The following is a 24,348-nucleotide window of genomic DNA, read 5'->3' as shown; positions in this document are numbered from 1 at the left end:
TATTCTTTACTCCTTTGTATAAAATTAATTGATCATATAGTTGTGGGTTCATTTCTGTGTTTTCTGTTCTGATCAATTCATCTAGGTGTCTATCTTTGTGCCAGGAACATACCATTTTTGATGACAACAGCTTTGTTATATAACTTGAAGTCTGGAATTGTGACACCCCCAGGTTTGCTTTTCTTTTTCAAGGTTGTTGTGACCATTCAAGATCCTCTGTAGTCACATACAAATTTTTAGATTATTTGTTCTAGTTATGTGAAAAATGATGGTGGTATTTTGATAGGGATTGAATTAAATCTGTAGATTGTTTTGTGTAGTATCAACATCTTTTAATATTTGTTTTTACAATCCACAAGAATTGAATGTCTTCCCATTTCTTTGTGTTGTCTTCAATTTCTTTCATCAGTGTTTTACAGGTTTCAAAGGACAGGAGTTTCACTACCTTGATAAGGTTTATTCCTAGGTATCATATTGTTTTTGGTGCAAGTGTAAATGGAATTGATTCCTTAATTTCTCTTTCTGCTCTTTCATTATCAGTGCATAGAAATGCAAGAGACTTCTTTTTGTTGATTTTTCTATCCCATAACTTTCCTGAATTTGTGTATCAGTTCTAGCAATTTTTGGTGGAGTCTTTCAGGTTTTCCACATAGAGCATTATGTCATCTGTGAAGAGTCAAAGTTTTCCTTCTTCCTTGCTGATTTGAATGCCTTTTATTTCTTTTGTTGTCTGATTACTGTAGGTAGGACTTCCAGTACTATGTTGAATAAAAGTGGTGGAAGTGGATATCCATGACTTATTCCTGACTGTAAAGGAAAAGTTCTCAGTATTTCCCCATTTAGGTTGATATTAACTGTGAGTTTTTCATATATGGCCTTTATTATGCTGACATATGTTTTCTCTAAACCGACTTTGTTTTTTGAGTGTTGAGTTTGAAAAGATCTTTATAAATCTTGGATACTAGCCCTTTTTCTGTAATGTCATTTGCAAATATCTTCTCCCATTCCGTGGGTTTGCTCTCTGTTTTGTTGACTGTTTCCTTTGCTGTGCAGAAGTGGGTTTGTTTGTTTGTTTTCTTTTGTTTTTGTTTTATCTTGATGAAGTCCCAAAAGTTCATTTTCACTTTTGTTTTCTTTCCCTTTGGAGCTGTATCTTGAAAGAAGTCGCTGTGGCTGATGTCAAAGAGGTTACTGCCCATGTTCTTCTCTAGGATTTTGATGGATTCCTGTCTCACATTGAAGTCTTTCATCCACTTAGAATTTATTTTTCTGTATGGTGTATGAGAATAATCCTGTTTCATTCTTCTGTATATAGCTGTCCAATTTTCCCAGTACCATTTATTGAAGAGACTGTATTTTATCAGCTGGGTATTCTTTCCTGATTTGTTGAAGATTCATTGTCCAGGGAGTTGAGGGCCATTTCTGGAGTCTCTATTCTGTTCCATTGATCTGTTTCTCCTTTTGTGCCAATACCATGCTGCCTTGGTGATCACAGCTTTGTAATATAGCCTGAAATCAGGCATCATGATGTCCCCAGCTTTGGTTTTCTTTTTCAACATTCCCCTGGGGATTCAGGGTCCTTTCTGGTCCATACAAATTTTAGGATTGTTTGTTACACCTCTGTGAAAAATGTCAATGGTATTTTGATAGGGATTGAATTGAAAGTGTAGATTGCTCTGGGCAGCATAGACATTTTATATTATCTATTATTCTAATCCATGTGAATGAAATGTTTTCCATCTCTTCGTGTTTCTCAATTTCTTTCTTGAGTATAGCTCCTTCACCTCTTTGGTTAGGTTTATTCCTAGGTATCTTATGGTTTGGAGTGCTACTGTAAATCCAGTCCAAAAATGGGAAGAAGACATAAACAGACACTTCAGTCCAGTCAAAAAATGGGCAGAAGAACTGAACAGACATTTCTCCAAAGAAGACATACAAATGGCAAACAGACACATGAAAAAGTGTTCAGTATCACTAACCACAGGAGAAATACAAATCAAAACTGCAATGAAATACCACCTTATACCAGTTAGAATGGCAAAACCTGACAAGACAGGAAACAACAAATGTCGGAGAGGATGTGGAGAAAGGGGAACCCTCTTACACTGTTGGTGGCAATGCAAGGTGGTACAACCACTCTGGAAAACAGTATGGAGGTGCCTCATAAACTTAAAAATAGAGCTACCCTATGACCCAGCAATTGCACTACTGGGTGTTTACCCTAAAGATAAGATGTAGTGAAAAGAAGGGCAACACACACCCCAATGTTCATAGCAGAAATGTCCACAATAGCCAACCTATGGAAGAAGATGAGATGCCCTTCAACAGATGAATGCATAAAGATGTGGTGCATATATGCAATGGAATATTACTCAGCCATCAGAAAGGAAGAATACCTACCATTTTCATTGACATGGTTGGAACTGGAGGGGATTATGCTAGGGGAAATAAGTCACGGAGAGAAAGACAATTATCATATGATTTCACTCATATGTGGAAAATAAGAAACAGGACAGAGGACCATAGGAGAAGGGAGAGATTCTGGACTCCGGGAAACACACTGAAGGTTACAGAAGGGAAGGGGTGGGGAGATGGGGGTAGCCGGGTGATAGGTATTAAGGAGGGTATGTGTGGTGATGAACACCGGGTGTTATACACAACTAATGAATCATTGAACACTGCAACGAAAACTAATGATGGCGAATGATGTTGGCTAACTGAACATAATAAAAAATCATAAAAAATAAAAAATATATTTGTTGAGGGCTTTTATCATGAATGTCTGTTGTACTTTGTCAAATGTTTTTTTCCACATCTATTGAAATGGTCATATGGTTCTTATCCTTTCTCTTATTGATGTGATGTACCACTTGACTGATGAGAAAATACTGAACCACCCTTTCAACTCAGGAATAAATCCCACTTGGTCATGGTGAATTTTTTATTGTATTATTGGATTTGGTTTACTAGTATTTTGTTGAGGATTTTTGCATTTATGATCATCAAAGATATTGCCTTGTAGTTCTCTTTTGTTGGAGAGTGTTTATCTGGTGTTTTTTTTTTTTTTTTTTTTTGATCTCAGTGTATTTTTTTTTCCATTTTATTTATTTTTTCAGCGTAACAGTATTCATTCTTTTTGCACAACACCCAGTGCTCCATGCAAAACGTGCCCTCCCCATTACCCACCACCTGTTCCCCCAACCTCCCATCCCTGACCCTTCAAAACCCTCAGGTTCTTTTTCAGAGTCCATAGTCTCTTATGGTTCGCCTCCCCTCCCCAATGTCCATAGCCCGCTCTCCCTCTCCCAATCCCACCTCCCCCCAGCAACCCCCAGTTTGTTTTGTGAGATTAAGAGTCATTTATGGTTTGTCTCCCTCCCAATCCCATCTTGTTTCATTTATTCTTCTCCTATCCCCCTACCCCCCCATGTTGCTTCTCCATGTCCTCATATCAGGGAGATCATATGATAGTTGTCTTTCTCCGATTGACTTATTTCACTAAGCATGATACGCTCTAGTTCCATCCACGTCGTCGCAAATGGCAAGATTTCATTTCTTTTGATGGCTGCATAGTATTCCATTGTGTATATATACCACCTCTTCTTTATCCATTCATCTGTTGATGGACATCTAGGTTCTTTCCATAGTCTGGCTATTGTAGACATTGCTGCTATAAACATTCGGGTACACGTGCCCCTTTGGATCACTATGTTTGTATCTTTAGGGTAAATACCCAGTAGTGCAATTGCTGGGTCATAGGGTAGTTCTATTTTCAACATTTTGAGGAACCTCCATGCTGTTTTCCAGAGTGGTTGGACCAGCTTGCATTCCCACCAACAGTGGAGGAGGGTTTATCTGGTTTTGGTATCAGAGTAATGCTGACCTCATAGAATGAATCTGGAAGTTTTCCTTTCTTTTATATTTTTTGAACAGTTTGTGGAGAATAGGTATGAACTCTAAATGTTTGGTGAATGGGCACTGGGGTGGCTCAGTCATTTAAGCGACTGCCTTCAGCTCAGTTCATGATCCCCAGGTCCTGGAATTGAGCCCTGCATCAGCCCCCTGCTTGGGATGGAGCTTGTCCCTCCCCTCTGCTTGTCCCTCCCCTTACCCCCAATGTGTGCTGTCTCTCTCTCATTCTCTCTCTCAAATAAATAAAATCTTTTTAGAAAATAAGATAAAAAATGAATGTTGACAAAATTTGCCTGGGAAGCCATTAGTCCTGGACGTTTTGAGGAGGGGATTTTTTTACTACTAATACAGTTTCTTTTCTGCTTATTGGTCTCGTCAAGTTTTCTATTTCCTCCTGTTTCAGTTTGATAATTTATATGTTTTTAGGAATTTATCCATTTCTTCCCAGTTGTCCAATTTCCTGGCATATACTTTTTCATAATATTCTTTCATATGTGTTTGTATTTTTGTGCTGATCGTTGCCATTTCTCCTTTCTCATTTATGATTTTATTTATTTCAGTTCTTTCCCTTTTTTTCTTGGTAAGTCTGGCTATAGGTTTATCAAATTTCTTAATTTCTTCAAAAAACAGGTTTCATTGTACTGTTCGATTGATTTTAGTTTCTTTATCATTTATTTCTGTCTAATTGTTGTCTCCTTCCTTCTGCAGGCTTTAGGCTTTGTTGTTCTTTTTCTAGCTCCTTTAGGTGAAAGTTAGGTTGAGCATTTGAGATTTTTCTTTCTTCCCGTATTGCTATATACTCTCCTCTTAGGACCACTTTTGCTGCATCCAAAAGATTTTGGACCACTTTTGCTGCATCCAAAAGATTTGGGACCACTGTGTTTTCATTTTCATTTCTTTCCATGTATTTTTTTATTTCTTCTTTGATTTCCTGGTTGAGCCATTCATTGTTTACTAGCATGTTGTTTAGCATGTTTAGTATCCATATATTTGTGGTCTAATTTTTCTTTCATGTGGTTGACTTCAAGTTTCATAGCATTGTGGTCAGAAAGGTGCATCGTATGATTTCAATATTTTTGTATTTGTTGAGGCCTGTTTTGTGACCTACAGTGTGATCTATTCTGGAGATTTCCCCATTTGTGCTTGAAAAGAATGTGTATTCTGCTGTTTTAGGATGGAATATTATGAATAAGTCTGTTAAGTCCATCTGGTCCAGTGTGACATTCAAAGCCATTGTTTCTTTGTCAATTTTCTACTTAGATGATCTGTCAGCTGCTTTAAGTGGCGTATTAAAATTCCCTACTACTATTGTATTATTGTCGATTTGTTCCTTTATGTTTGTTATTAATTGTTTTAATCTGTTTACAATTGTTACATCTTCTTTTTGGACTGTCCCCTTTACTAATATGTAGTATCTGTCTTTGTCTCTTGTTACAGTCTTCATTTTAAAGTCTAGTTTGTCTGAAATAAGTATGGATACTCTGTCTTTTTTTTTATATCTATTTGCATAATGGATGTTTCTTCATCCCCTCACTTGCAATCTGCAGGTAATTTTAGGTGTAAAAATGAGTCTGTTGTAGGCAGCATATAGATGAGTCTTTTTTAATATACATTATGTCACCCTATATCTTTTGATGGAGAATTTAAACCATTTATGTTCAGAGTAATTATTGAAAAATATGTATTTAGTGCCATTTTTCTACTTATTTTGTCATTGTTTCTGGAGATTTTTTCTGATTCTTTCTTGTCTTTCTCACTTTCAGTCACTCCTTTCCTCTCAAAGAGTCTCCTTTAATATTTTCTGCCAGTTTGGTTTAGTGGCCATGAACTCATAGCTTTTGTTTCTCAACACAACTCTACATTTCCTTCTGTTCTGAATAAACAGAAGGAAATGAATACCTACCATTTGCTGGTATAAAATCTTGGATTCAGATTTTTCCCATTCAGCACTTTGAATACATCATGCTACACCCTCCTGGATTAACAATGTTTTGTTGAGAAATATCCAGCTAGACTTATGGGTTTTCCCTTGTAAATTAAGGATTTCCTTTGTCTTTCTGTTTTTAAGATTTCTCTATATGTTACAAATTTAATTACAATATGTCTTGGTATAAGCTGGCTTGTTTTTGTTTTATTATTAGGTTATGTTAGTCACCATACAATATATCATTAGCTTCTGATGTAGTGTTCCCTGATTCATTATTTGCATATAACACCCAGTGTTCCATGCAATATGTGCCCTTAATACCCATCATTGGGTAACACATCCCCCAACCCCCTCCCCTCTAAAACCCCCAGGTTTTTTGTTTTTCCCAGAGTCCTAATGTCCTCCATGCTATACCTTATGTTCCAAGGTAAGTGAAACCTATGATAATTTCCTTTCAGATAAATATTTTCCTACAAAAGAGAACTACAAGGCAATATCTTTGATGATCATAAATGCAAAAATCCTCAACAAAATACTAGTAAACCAAATCCAATAATACAATAAAAAATTCACCATGACCAAGTGGGATTTATTCCTGAGTTGAAAGGGTGGTTCAGTATTTTCTCATCAGTCAAGTGGTACATCACATCAATAAGAGAAAGGATAAGAACCATATGACCATTTCAATAGATGTGGAAAAAAACATTTGACAAAGTACAACAGACATTCATGATAAAAGCCCTCAACAAATATATTTTTTATTTTTTATGATTTTTTATTATGTTCAGTTAGCCAACATCATTCGCCATCATTAGTTTTCGTTGCAGTGTTCAATGATTCATTAGTTGTGTATAACACCCGGTGTTCATCACCACACATACCCTCCTTAATACCTATCACCCGGCTACCCCCATCTCCCCACCCCTTCCCTTCTGTAACCTTCAGTGTGTTTCCCGGAGTCCAGAATCTCTCCCTTCTCCTATGGTCCTCTGTCCTGTTTCTTATTTTCCACATATGAGTGAAATCATATGATAATTGTCTTTCTCTCCGTGACTTATTTCCCCTAGCATAATCCCCTCCAGTTCCAACCATGTCAATGAAAATGGTAGGTATTCTTCCTTTCTGATGGCTGAGTAATATTCCATTGCATATATGCACCACATCTTTATGCATTCATCTGTTGAAGGGCATCTCATCTTCTTCCATAGGTTGGCTATTGTGGACATTTCTGCTATGAACATTGGGGTGTGTGTTGCCCTTCTTTTCACTACATCTTATCTTTAGGGTAAACACCCAGTAGTGCAATTGCTGGGTCATAGGGTAGCTCTATTTTTAAGTTTATGAGGCACCTCCATACTGTTTTCCAGAGTGGTTGTACCACCTTGCATTGCCACCAACAGTGTAAGAGGGTTCCCCTTTCTCCACATCCTCTCCGACATTTGTTGTTTCCTGTCTTGTCAGGTTTTGCCATTCTAACTGGTATAAGGTGGTATTTCATTGCAGTTTTGATTTGTATTTCTCCTGTGGTTAGTGATACTGAACACTTTTTCATGTGTCTGTTTGCCATTTGTATGTCTTCTTTGGAGAAATGTCTGTTCAGGTCTTCTGCCCATTTTTTTTAAAGATTTTATTTATTTATTTGACAGAGAGAGATCACAAGTAGGCAGAGAGGCAGGCAGAGAGAGAGAGAGGGAAGCAGGCTCCCTGCTGAGCAGAGAGCCCGATGCGGGACTCAATCCCAGGACCCTGAGATCATGACCTGAGCTGAAGGCAGCAGCTTAACCCACTGAGCCACCCAGGTGCCCCTCTTTTGCCCAATTTTTGACTGGATTATTATTGTTATTTTTTTTTTTTGGTTGCTGAGTTTGAGAGGTGCTTTATAGACCTTGGAAACCCGTCTTTATCTGTAATGTCCTTTGCAAATATCTTCTCCCATTCCATTGGTTGCCTCTTTGTTTTGTTGACTGTTTCCTTTGTTGTGCAGAAGTTTTTTTATCTTGATGAGGTCCCAAAAGTTCATTTTTCCTTTTGTTTCCCTTGCTTTTGGAGGCGTATCTTGAAAGAAGTTGCTGTGGCTGATGTCATTGAGTTTACTGGCTATGCTCTCCTCTGGGACTTTGATGGATTCCTGTCTCACATTGCGGTCTTTCATCCATTTTGAGTTTATCTTTGTGTATGGTGCAAGTGAATGGTCAAGCTTCACTCCTCTGTATATAGCAGCCCAATTTCCCAGCACCATTTGATGGGAGTTCTCTGTGTCTCATTGACCTGGATGTCTGTTTTCTTCCCCAAGTTAGGGAGGTTTGCAGCTGTTTTTCTTCAAATAAACTTTCTGTTCCTTTTTTCTCCATCTCTTCTTCTTCTGTGACTCTTATGAATATTATATTGTTTGATGAGTCACTAAGTTCCCTAATTCTCTTCTCATGTTCCGTAATTCTTCATACTCTCTTTTGTTCAGCTTCACTACTTTCCATTACTTTATCTTCTAGGTCATTAATTTATTCTTCTCTTTCTTCCATCCTGTTGCTCATTGTATCACGTGTGTTTCTAATCCCATTTATTGCACTCTTAACCTGTGATCAGTTCTTTTTTAACACTTTCATCTCTGTGGTAAGGGTCTCCTGATGTCTTCTATTCCTTTCTCAAGCCCAGTGAGTATCTTTATGATTGTTGCTTTAAATTCTTCCTCAGGGATGTTATCTTTATCTGTTTCCTTAGGTCGCTGGCCATGGACTTATCTTGTTCTTCCATTTTGGATGAATTCTCCTGTCTTTGCATTTTGTTGAAATCTCTATACTGTTCTCTGTGCAAGAAAGGCCAATCATGTCACCTGCTCCTGAAAGTAATGGCCCTATCAAGAAGAGACAGTGTAGTGACTACATCCTGGTGCTTCAAAAATATTTCTGGTATGTGCTGCATGCCTTGTGTTGTTGGGTTTTGACTGCCCTGTCCATCAGTCCGGTCACCTGCAGAGGCTCTCCTTGCCTGCAGTGGGTAGTGTTTGGTCCCTGGCTTAAATGTGGCAAACTTTAACTAGGTGTGGTCTTGTCTGCATGTGAAATGAGACGTATCACCACCTCCACCAGAAGTGAGGCCTTGCAGAGCATTCTGGTCATTAGCTGTCATGTGGCATGGGGTTTGTGTTGGTCTTCTGGGAGAGGGACCCATGACTCTGAGACTGAGGCAAGCTTGATAGAGAAGGAAAGTCCCATCAGACTGCAGAAGTCTGTGTCTTGGTGTATGCAAGTTAGCCAATGTCAGCACTTCACAACTTTCAGCAGGTGGCTCTGTGCTTCTGATGAGGGGTGGGGAAAGAAAATGACACTGCCATCTCCTTTGTTCCCAGAGAGGTGTCTCCATGACACCTTTTCCATGCCAATGGCTCTGGGGAAACATTCTCCTTGTGAATTTCCCTGTGTGCACCAGTCTCTCTCACCCTTCTCTTTGCCCATGACCCCTGTCCTCTGCAGCATGCATGATCCATTTCTCCCCTTAAACATGTCTCCACACTTCCTACCTCCTTCAATATGTCCTCTTCTTTTACATCAGTTGTAGAATTTGTTCTGTAACTCTTCAGATCTAGTTTTGTGGTATTTAGGATGATTTATAGTTATCTAGTTGTGTTCATGGTAATAGACAAGCCTAGGGACCTCCTACTCTGCCATCATCTTCCTCACAACTATCAGTTTGTTTGTTTGTTTGTTTGTTTTCCTGTTCAGAAATACTTTCTTTCAATCATGCAATATATAAAATGCAAATTATCAGCACTGAGCATTATTCTTTCCTGTTCATGTATTTAGAAATCTTGAAATATGCTTCTGAAACAGTTTGTGACGAACTCATAAACTGAAATCCATTAGACTAATAGCAACAAAATGTCTCATTTCATAAGGGAAATGTCCGCATTCTTGGGTAAACAGGAGACTTGCATACATACAGTTTTGCCATAGGCAGTTGGTGTGAGGTGAGGTCGCATAGTCCATTATGCTTCCTAATAAACTCGGCTAATTCCTTGAATCCTACTGAAGAATTCATTTTAGCTCTAGAAAGTTGAAATTTTCATTGAAAATGAATGCATTCCTTTTTTCTGATTCTTAATCATGGATTTTCTTTACTCTTCTTCCTTATTTCCTTCACTCCTTGCTCCCTCCTTTCCTCTATCTTTTCCTTATCTTCTTTCTTTCCTTTCTTCTTCCTTCTATTTTTATTTCTGCAGTGAACTGAAAAACACAATCTAATCCTTGTCAGGAAATCTATCTGTCATGTATGAAATAGTAAACTCACAGGGCTATTAAAATGTGGTTACTGGCAATGGAGTAAGTGTGACACAACCACAACACTTCTATTTTCCTGAGCCCATAAGAGCAAAGAAACCACAGCTGATAGAGCAACTTCATCAGGATACAGACATCAATATCCACCTACCCTGGTTGAACAATTAAAGTAAAATTCAGCCTCTGAATTACCTCCTTTTCAAAGAAAGATGAGAGAAACTTTATAAGAAAATAAGAAACAGCTTGAAAAGTTTAATGATTTCAGATGAAAGGAAGGGTAATATCATTGTATTACTGCTCACTCATGTGAGTCTCTAGAATTCCTAATCATAACTAGGCTACAGTCTCCAAAAGACAGCATCAGCAACAGAAAATACTTTTTAATTAGGTCAATATCAATAAAACCTTGATTTTTGTTGCTTCTTTCCATTGTGTTCTTCTGCTTTTATAGTTTTAAAAAAGTTATTTGTGTTTCCATTATCTGTCCTCTACATAATATATTGAAGAATTTTTTAAATTATAGCTTCCAAGAACATCAATATAATGGATTTATTTCATAAATTTAACTTGTTTATCCTTGTGATGTACTCTTAATCTACAGCTAAATCTTTAAAGATTTATCAGTTTTCTTGAAGCCTCTAAGCCCAAACTCTAATGCCTAAGTGTATTATTAATGTCCAAGGTAGTATTATCAATTTAGTTGTTATTCTTGACCTTTATTATTTGGGCTACATTCTTTCATTTCCTCTAGACAATCAGTGACTGCAGCAAATGCTTTCTTTTGAAAAAATGGATAGTTCTTCGATTGAATATGATTACAAGCCTCTATGCATTGTAATTTACTAGGATTTGAATAATTCTGTAGTACTGAACACAGAGGATGTAAATTGGAACTAAGACTAGAAACATACTCAGACCAGTTGAAAGAACCAAGTCTCTAATTTCCTGAACAAGAACTGCTGTTGGGAGCTCGATATGTGAACTACATGAAGGGATGTCAAACAGCTCCCTTCCTAATCACTCTCCCACAGCTCCCTTTACAATCACTCCCCCACACACAACCACATTTAGTTACTTGTAAATTAAATAACTCTCCAACAGAAGTAGATTCTTTTTCCATTCAGTAATGAATATTTGAGGAGTTAAGATAGTGGAAAGTAAGAGGATCCTATGCTTGCTTCATCCCCCAAACACAGCTAGATAAATACCAAATAATTCTAAACACCCAGGAAATTGATCTGAGAACTGAAAGAACAAACTACACAACTAGAGGGAGAAAAGTGGCCACACAGTGGAAGGTAAGAGATACAGAGATGTGATTTGGGAGAGAAAAGGTATGCCACTGTGCAGAGGGGAGGAAGCCCTGATCAGGGAGAGAGGAGAGAAAGAGAGGGAGAAATGGTGAACAGAGCAGAGGGCATTACACAAGAAAAATATATCACCAAAACTTCTGATAGGGAAAAGCTGAGGCTGATTATTATAAGTTTTTACAAGCAGCAGAGCTCAAAGCCTAAAGTTTTAGAAGTCCACACTATTACTGGGTGGACCCTGAGGGTATAAATTTGCTCCTGTGAAGGAGAGCAGAGAGAAAGTTCCCCTTCCTGGAGTGCATTTGGGAGAGGTGGCACTGCTTCTCCAGGGACAAAAAAGCAGGCTGCCACAATTGAACTACTTTGGTCATTAGCATATGAGCAGAGATGCCTGCTGAGTAAAGCTAACCTGGACTCCAGCTCTTTATCTTACTTTACCATAAAGTCCAAGACCATTGTGCTTTCATGTGACTCCCTTTCTTAAACAAAACAGCACCAGCCCTAGTGTGGTAAGACCCTCTCCCAGAATATTAGCATGGGCTTGTGTCATACCATGTCTCCAATACTGAAGTTTTAAAACTCAGCCAGCACACCTGAGATAATATGCAAGAATACTACCCTGCCATGTGGGCAGACAACTTAGACACATACAGGGAGAAGGCAGGAATCTGAGGGATATCTGGGACAAATGAGGGGAAATTATTCACTCTTCTATGAGAGTTTGCTGAATAGCAACAGGTGCAAACTCTGTTCTCTGGGGACAGTAGAGATACCATTCTCTCTCACAAATCAGCACAGAGGAACTTCAGTGAGCAGCACACCACCCCATAGTGAAAACTTGATCTGCTTTCACCAGGCCTCACTCCGTGTGCTGTTGCTTCTGAACTACAGCAAGTACTCTTAAGAGTGAAAGCAGCAAGAGGCCCCTCCTCAGAAGACTAGCAGAACCTCCCTACACACAACAGATCTGCTGATCATAGAGTGCTGCAAAACTTCACTTCTAGGGGAAATAGGACCTAGAGGCTAGCACACCAAAGCACATCTATTTAAAACTTCCTACACACTGGATGAGGTCCAAATACTCTCCACCACAGGCAAGGAGAAATTGTGCAGAAGACTGATCTGAAAGGAAAAGGAAGAAAAACACAACAGAACAGTGCACACAACATATATTAGAAACACTTCCTGGGTTCCAGGCACTGAACAGTGAAAGACTGCTTCTTAATATAGCCATTACTCTCAGGATCAGAAAACATGCAGGCTTTCATTGCAAACAGAATACACATCCCTAAACAGAATACCAAGGTGGGGATATTCACCCCAAAAGAACAAGTATAGATCATTGCCAGGGGGCTAATCAAAACAGATATAAATAATATGCCTGAACCAGAAATTGAAACAATCATAAGAATACTATCGGGGCTTCAGAAAAGCACAAAAGACTCCAAGGATTCCCTTAGGGCAGAGATAAAAGGTCTAAAACTTAGTCAGGCTGAAATAAAAAATGTTATGACCAAGATGCAAAACCAACTGGATGGAATGACCACAGGATGGAATGAAGCAGAGTAATGAATAGGTGATACAGGAAACTATGCAAAAGAATGAAGCTTAAAAGAAGGAAAGAAAAATATTAGATCACCAGGATAGACTCAGGGAATGCAGCGATTCATAAAGCATAACACTTAATACTGTGATGAACAGAAGTGGTGAGAGTGGGCATCCTTGTTGTGTTCCTGATCTCAATGGGAAGGCTGCAAGCTTTTTCCCATTGAGGATGATATTTGCTGTGGGTTTTTCATAGAGAGATTTTATGAAGTTCAGGAATGTTCCCTGTATCCCTAAACTTTGAAGCGTTTTCATCAGGAATGGATGCTGGATTTTGTCAAATGCTTTTTCTGCATCAATTGAGAGGACCATGTGGTTCTTCTCTCTTCTCTTATTGATTTGTTCTATCACATTGATTGATTTGCGAATGTTGAACCAACCTTGCAATCCAGGGATGAATCCCACCTGGTCATGGTGGATAATCTTTTTAATGTACTGTTGGATGCTATTTGCTAGGATCTTGTTGAGAATCTTAGAATCCATATTCATCAGTGATACTAGTCCAAAATTCACCTTTTTGGTAGGGTCTTTGCCTGGTTTGGGGATCAGGGTAATGCTGGCTTCATAAAAAGAGCCTGGAAGTTTTCCTTCTGCTTCAATTTTTTGGAACAGCTTCAGGAGAATATGTGTTATTTCTTCTTTGAAAGTTTGGTAGAATTCCCCAGGGAATCCGTCAGGTCCTGGGCTCTTGTTTTTGGGAGGTTTGTGATCACTGCTTCTATCTCGTTACTAGATATCAGTCTATTCAGGTTGTCAATTTCTTCCTGGTTCAGTTTTGGGAGTTTATAGTTTTCCAGGAATGCCTCCATTTCATCTATTTTGCTTAGCTTATTGGCGTATAACTGTTGGTAATAACTTCTGATGATTGTTTCTATTTCCTTGGTGTTAGTTGTGATCTCTCCCTTTTCATTCATAATTTTATTAATTTGGGCTTTCTCTCTTTTCTTTTGGATTAGTGTGGCCAATGGTTTATCGATCTTATTGATTCTTTCAAAAAACCAGCTTCTAGTTTCATTGATACATTCTACTGTATCTCTGGTTTCTACCTCATTGATCTCTGCTCTAATATTGATTATTTCCCTTCTTGCATGTGGAGTTGGTTTGATTTGTTGTTGATTCTCCAGTTCTTTAAGGTGTAGAGACAGCTGGTGTATTCTGGATTTTTCAATTTTTTGAGGGAGGCTTGGATGGCTATGTATTTCCCCCTTAGTACCACCTTTGTGGTATCCCATAGGTTTGGGACTGAAGTGTCTTCATTCTCCGTGTTTTCCATGAATTGTTTAACGTCTTCTTTGATCTCCTGGTTGATCCAAGCATTCTTAAGCAAGGTGGTCTTTAGCTTCCAGGTGTTTGAGTTCCTTCCAAACTTTTCATGTGATTGAGCTCCAGTTTCAAAGCATTGTGATCTGAGAATATGCAGGGAATAATCTCAGTCTTTTGGTATTGGTTAAGTCCTGATTTGTGACCCAGTATGTGGTCTATTCTGGAGAAGGTTCCATGTGCACTTGAGAAGAATGAGTATTCTGTTGTTTTGGGTGGAATATTCTGTATATACCTATGAGGTCCATCTGGTCCAATGTGTCATTCAATGCTTTTGTTTCTTTATTGATTTTCTACTTGGATGATCTGTCTATTACTGAGAGAGGCATGTTAAGATCTCCTACTATTAATGTATTCACATCAATATGAGTCTTTATCTTAATTAATAGTTTTCTTATGAAATTGGCTGCTCCCATATTGGGGGCATGGATATTTACAACTATTAGATCATCTTGGTGGATAGTCCCTTTAAGAACTATGTAGTGTCCTTCTGTATCTCTGACTACAGTCTTTAGTTTAAAATCTAATTTATATGATATGAGAATCACTACCCCGGCCTTCTTTTGAGGCCCATTGGCATGAAACATGCTTCTCCATCCCTTCACTTTCAGTCTGGGTGTATCTTTAGGTTCGAAATGGGTCTCTTGTAGACAACATATGGATGGGTCCTGTCATTTTATCCAATCTGCAACCCTGTGTCGTTTTATGGGCACATTTAGGCCATTCACATTGACAGTGATTATTGATAAATACATTTTTATTTACATTGTGTTACCTTTGAAGTCTTTCTTTCTATAGTATTAAAATTCCTAGCAACATCAATCAGATAACAAAGAGAAATAAAAGGTATCCAAATTGGCAAGGAAGAAGTCAAACTCTCTCTCTTCCCAGATGACATGATTTCTTTATATGGAAATCCCAAAAGACTCCACCCCCAACTACTAGAACTCATACAGCAATTCAATAATGTGGCAGGATACAAAGTCAATGTACAGAAATCAGTGGCTTTCTTAGACACTAACAATGAAAATACAGAAAGGGAAATTAGAGAATCAATTCCATTTACTATAGCACCAAGAACCATAAGATACCTGGGAATAAACCTCACCAAAGAGGTAAAGGATCTGTACTTGAGGAACTACAGAACACTCATGAAAGAAATTGAAGAAGACACAAAAAGATGGAAGACCGTTCAATGCTCTTGGATCGGAAGAATAAACATTGTTAAAATGTCTATACTGCCTAGGCAATCTATACTTTTAATGCCATTCCAATCAAAATTCCACCAGTATTTTTCAAAGAGCTGGAGCAAATAATTTGGCAGAAGATATGAACAGACAATTCTCCAATGAAGACATACAAATGGCTATCAGACACATGAAAAAGTGTTCATCATCACTAGCCATCAGGGAGATTCAAATTGAAACCACATTGAGATACCACCTTACACCAGTTAGAATGGCCAAAATTAACAAGACATGAAACAACGTGTGTTGAAGAGGATGTGGAGAAAGGGGAACCCTCTTACACTGTTGGGGGGAATGCAAATTGGTGCAGCCACTTTGGAGAACAGTGTGGAGATTCCTCAAGAAATTAAACATAGAGCTTTCCTATGACCCTGCAATTGCACTACTGGGTATTTACCTCAAAGATACAGATGTAGTGAAAAGAAGGGTCATCTGTACCCCAATGTTTGTAGCAGCAATGTCCACGGTCGCCAAACTGTGGAAAGAACCAAGATAAGGAAGATGTGGTACATATACATGATGGAGTATTACGCCTCCATCAGAAAGGATGAATACCCAACTTTTGTAGCAATATGGACAGGACTGGAAGAGATTATGCTGATTGAAATAAGTCAAGCAGAGAGAGTCAATTATCATATGGTTTCACTTATTTGTGGAGCATAACAAATAACATGGAGGACAAGGGAGATGGAGAGGAGAAGGGAGTTGAGGGAAATTGGAAGGGGAGGTGAACCAGGAGAGACTATGCACTCTGAAAAACAACCTGAGGGTCTTGTAGGGGTGGGGGGTGGGAGGTTGGGGGAATAAGGTGGTGGGTATTTGGGAGGGCATGTGTTTCATGGAGCACTGGGTGTGGTGCAAAAACAATGAATACTGTTACGCTGAAAAGAAATTTTTTAAAAAAGCATAACATTTATATCATAGGAGTCACAGAAGATGAAGAGGGAAAAGGGGGCAGAGGTTTATTTGAAGAAAGTTTAGTTGAAAACTACCCTAATCAAGGGAAGGACACAGACACCAAAATACAGGACATACAGAGAAATCTCATCAAAATAAACAAAAGCAGGGCAACACCAAGATATATTATAATAAAATTTGCACAACAGAGAGATAAGAAAAGAATCGTGAAAACAGAAATGAAAATACTAACCTAAGGGAAGATAAATGAGTTTAGTAGCAGATCTAGCCATAGAAACTTGGCAGGTCCAGGGACAGTGTATGATATATTAAGGTGTTGAATGGGGAAAATATGCAGCCAGGAATACCTTATCCAGCAAGGCTCTCATTCAGAATAGGAGAGATAAAGAGCTTCCCAGACAAAATCTAAAGGAGTTAGTGGCCACTAAACCAGCTCTGCAAGAAATATTAAAGGGGACTCTTTGAGTGGAAAAGTAAGAACAAATTCAACAAAGAGTAGAAAACAAGAGAGAAAATTTCCAGAAATACTGACTTCACGGGTAATACAATGGCACTAGCTTCGCATCTCTAATCATTCTGAATGCAAATGGACTAAATGTTCCAAAGAATAGACATAGGGATAAAATCAAAATGGATTAAAAAAAAAAAAGACCCATCTATATGATGTGTACAGGAGACTCATTTTAGAGCAAAAAATGCCACAGATTTAAAGTGAAGGAATGGAGAAACATCAATCATGTGAATAAACTTCAACAGAAAGCCAAAGTACCAATAGTTATATCAGACAAACTATATTTCAAACAAAAGACTGTAACAAGAAATGAAGAAGGGCACTATATCAAAATAAATGGGTCTATCCAATAAAAAGATCTAACAATTGTAAATAGTCATGCACCCAACTGGGAGCATGACTAATATGTAAATCAAATTAATAGCAAACATAAAGAAGGTCATTGATAATAATATAATAATAGTAAGTGACTTTAACACCTCACGTACAGCAATGGACAGATCACCTAAGCAGAAAATCACATAACGAAACAATGACTTTGACTGACACACTGGACCAGATGGACTTAACAGATATATTCAGAACATTCCATCCTAAAAGAACAAATTTACAAATTCTTTTTAATAGCACATGAAATATTCTCCAGAATAGATCACATACTGGATCACAAATCAAGCCTCAACAAATACAAAAGACTGAGATCATATCATGCATATTTTCAGACCATAATGCTATGAAACTCAAAGTCAATCACAAGAAAAAAAAATTGTAAAGACCACAAATACATGGAGGTTAAAGAGTATCAAACTAAAGAATGAATGGGTCAACCAAAAAATTAAAGAATAAATAAAAGAACACATGGAAGCAAATGAAAATAAAAACATAACAGTCTAAAACCTCTGGGATGCAGCAAAAGCAGTCTTAATGGGGAAGTACATAGCAATACAGGCATACCTCAAGAAGCAAAAAAAGTTTCAAATGCACAACTTAAACTTACAACTAAAGGAGTTAGAAAAGGAATAACAAATAAAGCCCAAGGACATCAGAAGGAAAATAATAAATATTAGAACAGAAATAAATGATATAGAAACAAAAAAAAATACACAGTAGAACAAATCAATGAAACTGGGAGCTTGCTCTTTGATGGAATTAATAAAATTGATAAACCCCTAGCCTGATTTATCAAAAAGAAAAGAGAAGGACCCAAATAAATAAAATAATCAACAAAAGAGGTGATATCACAAATAATACCAAAGACATACAAACAATTAAAAGGGAATATTATGAAAAATTACATGCCAGCAAACAAGCAATCTGGGGAAAAAAATGGATAAATTCCTAGAAATGTATAAACTACCAAAACTGAAATGGGAAGAAATAGAAAATTTGAACTGACACATAACCAGCAAGGAGTTGAATCAATAATCAGAAATCTCCTAATAAACAAAAGTACAGTGTCTGATGACTTCCCAGAGGAATTCTAGCAAGTATTTAAAGAAGAGTTAATACTTATACTTCTCAAAATGTCCCAAGAAATAGAAATAAAAGGAAAACTTCCAAACTCATTCTACAAGACCGCCATCACCTTGATGCCAAAGCCAAAGACCTCAGTAAAAAAGAGAATTACACGCCAATATTTCTCATAAAAACGGAATCAAAAATTCTCAACAAGATGCTAGCAAATAGAACCCATAGAACATTAAAAAAATTACTCACCATGATCAAGTGGGATTTATTCCTGGGCCACAAAGTTGGTTCAATACTTGTAAACCAATCAGTGTGATACACCATGTTAATAAAAGAAAGGATAAAAATGATATGAGCCCCTCAATACATGCAGAAAAAATCATTTGACAAAGTAAAGCACCCATTCTTGATAAAAATCCTAAACAAAGTCAGGATAAAGGGAACATACCTTGACATCATAAAGACCATACGGGAAGCACCCACAGTCAATATCATCCTCGATAGGGAAAAACTGAGAAATTTTCCTCTAAGGTCAGGAAAAAGAGATGTCCACTCTCACCATTTTTATTTAACATAGTACTGAGAGTCCTAGCCTCAGTAATCAGAAAACAAAAAGAACCAAAATGCATCCAAATCATCAAAGAATAATTCAGACTTCCACTGTTTGCAGACATGATACCTTATGTATAAAACACAAAGTCTCCACCAAAAAAATCCTAGAACTGATTCACAAAGCCAACAAAGTTTCAGGATACAAAATCAATGTGCAGAAATATATTTCATTTCTATACACTAATAATGAAGCAGTGGAAAGAGAAATCAAGAAATCAATCCCATTTACAATAGCACCAAAACCCATAAGATACACAGGAGGTGAACCAAAGAGATGAAAGATCTGTACTCTAAAAACTATAGAAATAACACTTATAAAAGAAATTGAAAATGCCATGGAAATGGAAAGAAATGGAAAAATTGTCCATGCTTATTGATTGGAAGGACAAACATTGTTAAAATGTCTATACTACTCAAAACAATCTATACATTTAATGCAACGCATATGAAAATAGCATGAACATTTTTTCACAGTCCTAGAATAAACAATCCTAAAATTTGTATGGGACCAAAAAAAAAAAAAAAATACCCCAACTGGCCATAACAATCTTGAAAAAGAAAAAGCAAAGCTGGTGGCATCACAATTCTGAACTTCAAACTATATTACAAAGCTGTAATCATCAAGACACTACGGTACTGGCACAAAAACAGACATATGGTTCAATGGAACAGAATAGAAAACCAAGAAATGGACTTATAAACATATGGCCAAACAAACTTTGACAAATCAGGAAAGAATATCCGATGGAAAAAAGTCTTATCAATTAATGGTGCTGGGGAAAGTGGACAGCAACATGCAGAAGAATGACACTGGACCAGTTTCTTACACTATACAAAAAATAAATTCAAAATAGATGAAATATCTAAATGTGAGGGGCGCCTGGGTGGCTCAGTGGGTTAAGCCGCTGCCTTCGGCTCAGGTCATGATCTCGGGGTCCTGGGATCGAGTCCCGCATTGGGCTCTCTGCTCAGCAGGGAGCCTGCTTCCCCCTCTCTCTCTCTCTGCCTGCCTGTATATCTACTTGTGATCTCTCCCTGTCAAATAAATAAATAAAATCTTTAAAAAATATATCTAAATGTGAGACAGGAAAACATCAAAATCCTAGAGGTGAACATGAGTAGCAACCTCTTTGACCTTGGCCCTAGCAACATCTTACTGGATACATCTCTCGAGGCAAGGGAAATAAAAGCAAAAAATGAACTACTGGGAATTCGTCAAGATAAAATGCACAGCAAAGGAAACAATAAACAAAGCTAAAATGCAGTCCATAGAATTGGAGAATACATCTGCAAGTGACATATCTGATAAATAGTTAGTACCCAAATTCTATAAAGAAATTAATCAAACTCAATACCCACAAAACAAATAATCCGGTTAAGAAATGGGCAGAAGACATGACTAGACATTCGACATTTTTCCTAAGAAGGCATTCAGTTGACCAAAAGACACATGACAAGGTGCTCAATATCATTCATCAGCAGGGAAATACAAATCAAAACCACTATAAGATATCCCCTCTTATCTGTCAGGATGGATAAAATTAACAACACAGAAAACAACATATGCTGGTGAGGATGTGGAGAAAGGGGGATCCTTCTTGCACTTTTGGTGGGAATGCAAGCTGGTACAGCCAATTTTGAAAACAGTGTGGAGGATTCTCAAAAAGTTAAAAATAAGACTATCTTGTCATCCAGCAACTGCACTACTAAGTATTTACCCAAAGGATACAAAAATAAAGGTTCAAAAGAGCACGTGATGTTTATAGCAGCATTATCTTCAATAGCCAAATGTGTAGACATATCCCAAATGTCTATATATCTGTTTGCTAAAGAATGGATAAAAATTTTATATATATATATATATATATATATATATATATATATATATATTCTGTGTGTATATATAATATGGAATATTAGTCAAAATAAATAATGAACTCTTGCCATTTGCAATGACATTGATGGAGCTTGAGAGTATTTTGTTAAGCAAAATATGTCAGAGAAAGACAAATACCATATGATTTCACTCATATGTGGATTTTAAAAAAGAAAATAGATGAACATACAGTAAGGAGGGTAAAAAAACAGAGCGGGAGGCAAACCATAAGGAACTCATAACTAGAGATCAAACTGAGTGTGGCTTGGAAGAGACAGGGTAGGGGAGGGACTAAATGGGTAATAGCTATTAATGAGGGTACTTGTTGTGATGAATACTGCATGTTATATGTAAGTGATGAATCACTACATTCTACTCCTGAAACCAACATTACACTATATGTTACCTAACTAGAATTTAAATAAAACTTTAAAAATAACAATGGATACTTGACATTTACCTTCCTGGATAAAGAATGACCCAATACTCAAATCCAGCAGTAGTTTAAGGCATCCTAAAAAAATTCACCCAAGCCAAAAACATTTGCTGGATAGAAGTTATTATTTTTACTGAATTTTATTAAGTGCACAGGTGACAAGGTGATAAAAACATTTCAAAAACTTTTTTAAAGGGATTTCATAAGGGTTGGCAATTAGGTAAAGATAATTTACAATGTTTATTAAAACATTTAATCCTGCCAACAAGTTCCTGATATAACATGCAGAAATCCCAGTGGGAGAAAGAATTTAATGTTGTGATATCAAGGTATTTCATTTACTATCTTCTAGAGTTTCATTTACCCTCATGAAAGAAAGAAAAACAGGTACACATAATGAATCTGTACCAATTGACATTTTTTTTAAAGATTTTATTTATTTATTTGACAGACAGAGATCACAAGTAGGCAGAGAGGCAGGCAGAGAGAGGAGGAAGCAGGCTCCCTGCCCAGCAGAGAGCCCGATGCAGGGCTCCATCCCAGGACCCTGGGATCATGACCTGAGCCGAAGGCAGAGGCACTGAGCCACCCAGACGCCCCACCAATTGACATTTTTAATAAAAACTTTCAGAGATAAATGTTTTTAAATTATTGCAGATCTTCAAATTCTTTCCTTCCTTTTTTCTGATTTCCTATCAGTCCTGCATCAAACTTATGAGGCAGTGTGGTACAGGGATAAAGGGTATGGACTATGAAGCCAGAATTGGAAACTTCATTCAGGAAATTCCATTACTTATTAATCATGTAACTTTGAGTACACAAATGCACCTTCTTGTGCCTCATATTCCTTATCTATAAAATAGGAATAATAATAATAATAGCATTTATTTCATAGACCTGTTGCTTACATTCAAAAAGCTCAAAATATACTAAAGCACTCAGGTTAATGCCTGGCAAATAGTAAGGAATATAAGTGTCTGCTAAAATGATTATTCTCATAACCCAACTATCATTGCAATAACATCAAAAGGAATTTGTTTCATTTGCTTTTGGGGGATAGAAAGTCTGTAAAATCTACTTACTAATGAAACTTCAAAATTTAGAAGTTTGCACAGGTGAGTTCCCGTGCTCTGATTTCTTTTGAATCAATGTAATAAGGAATAAATTCTTGCTCCTTCAGATACTGTAATTGCTCTGAGAGATATTACCAGATTTAAAGATACTTCCAGTTCCATATTGTGCCAGCTAATGAAATTCATATTTGTGCTAATTTCAAATTAATTTTAAAATACTTATCAAAGGGCTGACATTTGAGCAAGATTAAACTAACAGAATCTTATACCTCATTAATTTCTCCAAAATATGTGTTGTTGTTTGATATGTACTGGTAAAAGAGTGGTACACAAAGAAATGGTCAGGCTTTTGATTTAAGTCATCCTGGGCCCTGTTGCCTATGTTTAAACTTGTCTGCTTTTTTACTAATTCTTATTGTAAGTTTTCAGCCTATCTTCACCGTCCCCTTGCTTCCAATTCAAACTAAATGATGAATCTTGATACTGTTAAGTGTGAGAAGGTCAGCAAGGTAATTCCTTCCCATAGACTCACTAGAGAATTCATGCAAAGATATGAAGTAAAGCCTTTATTGCATTTTCCCTCAATAAAATGCAATCTTTTGATGACAGAGCCTTTTGAAATTATCCAGCAAGCTTACATTGTTTCTTAAGTGTGCATAATTTTTGCAAATGCAATTATTTCATCTTTGAAGATTTACTTCATTTGATATTTAAGGAATGAGATTAAATTATTCTTTGCTAAGTATAAATTCAAAAATTGGAGATCAACAGAATGAAAGAAGAGAGAGTGAAAATAGGAGTCTAAATCTAGAGATACTAAATCATAGTGGTTTATTTCTGGACTTTGAATAGTTTAAATTACAAAGTACTTTCTGTATGATGTTCCCTTTTTATTGTATGAGTTACTGTAAAATCAATTTATAATTTATTAGTGAGCATAAATTACTAAAAGCATCATTTAATAAGAATAAATTAATAAATTAATAAGCATAAATTACTAAATAAGCATAAATACTAAATAAGCTTAAGGATGAATTACTAAAAGTTTGTTTAAAACTGTAGCATTAAGCAAAATATAACCCATGCACAAACACAGACACGCTTTTCTTATCCTCATTTTTTTTTCCTATGATACAATTGTGTAAATTTGATGGGATGAAATAAATAGATTATGGTATGTTGCATTGATAGAATTATCAAATAGAAATTGCCATTATACAATTTTAGTCTTCTCTTAACCAAATGCAAAAAGACAAAGAAATATTCAGAATTTAAATCTATCTTTTAAAAAATGTTCAGCTCATCATAATTGCCAAGACCATAGCTAATCCTCTGCTGATTACAGTATAGTAGTTTCTCAAGTCCCTGTATTTTAGAGATGTTAGTGTTATGTGACTACTGATAACATTTCTTTACAGAACTAAAAATGACCTAATACATTATCTTAAGACACATATACAAAAGTAGTAGCAAACACAGATGCTATAATCATTAATTTGCAGATCAACTAACCCATTCAGAAGTTGTGTTCAGTAGTTAAAGTGGAATTATAATCAAAATTATCTTCATTTTACTCTTTAGGTATTAAAGTACTTATTGAAATACACTGCTAAGTATTAGATCTGATCATATACAAATAGAATGAATAGCTGGTAGTGTGAGACCACACCAATAATTACAATATTTAAATACAATTTACTATCCTAGAAAGTGGTACTTATTAACTAGACACTACTGATTTTGAAGAATCAAAGCATTTTCAAAATAAAATCATATTATTATTTTAAAAATGGTGAGAAATGAACAGCCAAAAGCACTAAGGCACATATACCAATATGTCATAAAAATTTTACCTACCAT

At 36.7% G+C, this 24,348-nt stretch overlaps 1 protein-coding gene across 1 annotated transcript in view; it reads right to left on the bottom strand.

Moving 5' to 3' along the window:
* Positions 1 to 24,348, bottom strand: part of DACH2 (dachshund family transcription factor 2) — a 777,815-nt gene that overhangs the window by 576,998 nt on the left and 176,469 nt on the right. The gene's annotated exons all lie outside the window — the stretch shown is intronic.

This window comes from Meles meles, chromosome X, assembly GCF_922984935.1.
Source record: "Meles meles chromosome X, mMelMel3.1 paternal haplotype, whole genome shotgun sequence".
NCBI classification, from domain to species: domain Eukaryota; kingdom Metazoa; phylum Chordata; class Mammalia; order Carnivora; family Mustelidae; genus Meles; species Meles meles.
The sequence above is the reverse complement of the archived record's forward strand: the minus strand, read 5'-3'. Positions and strand labels throughout refer to the sequence as shown.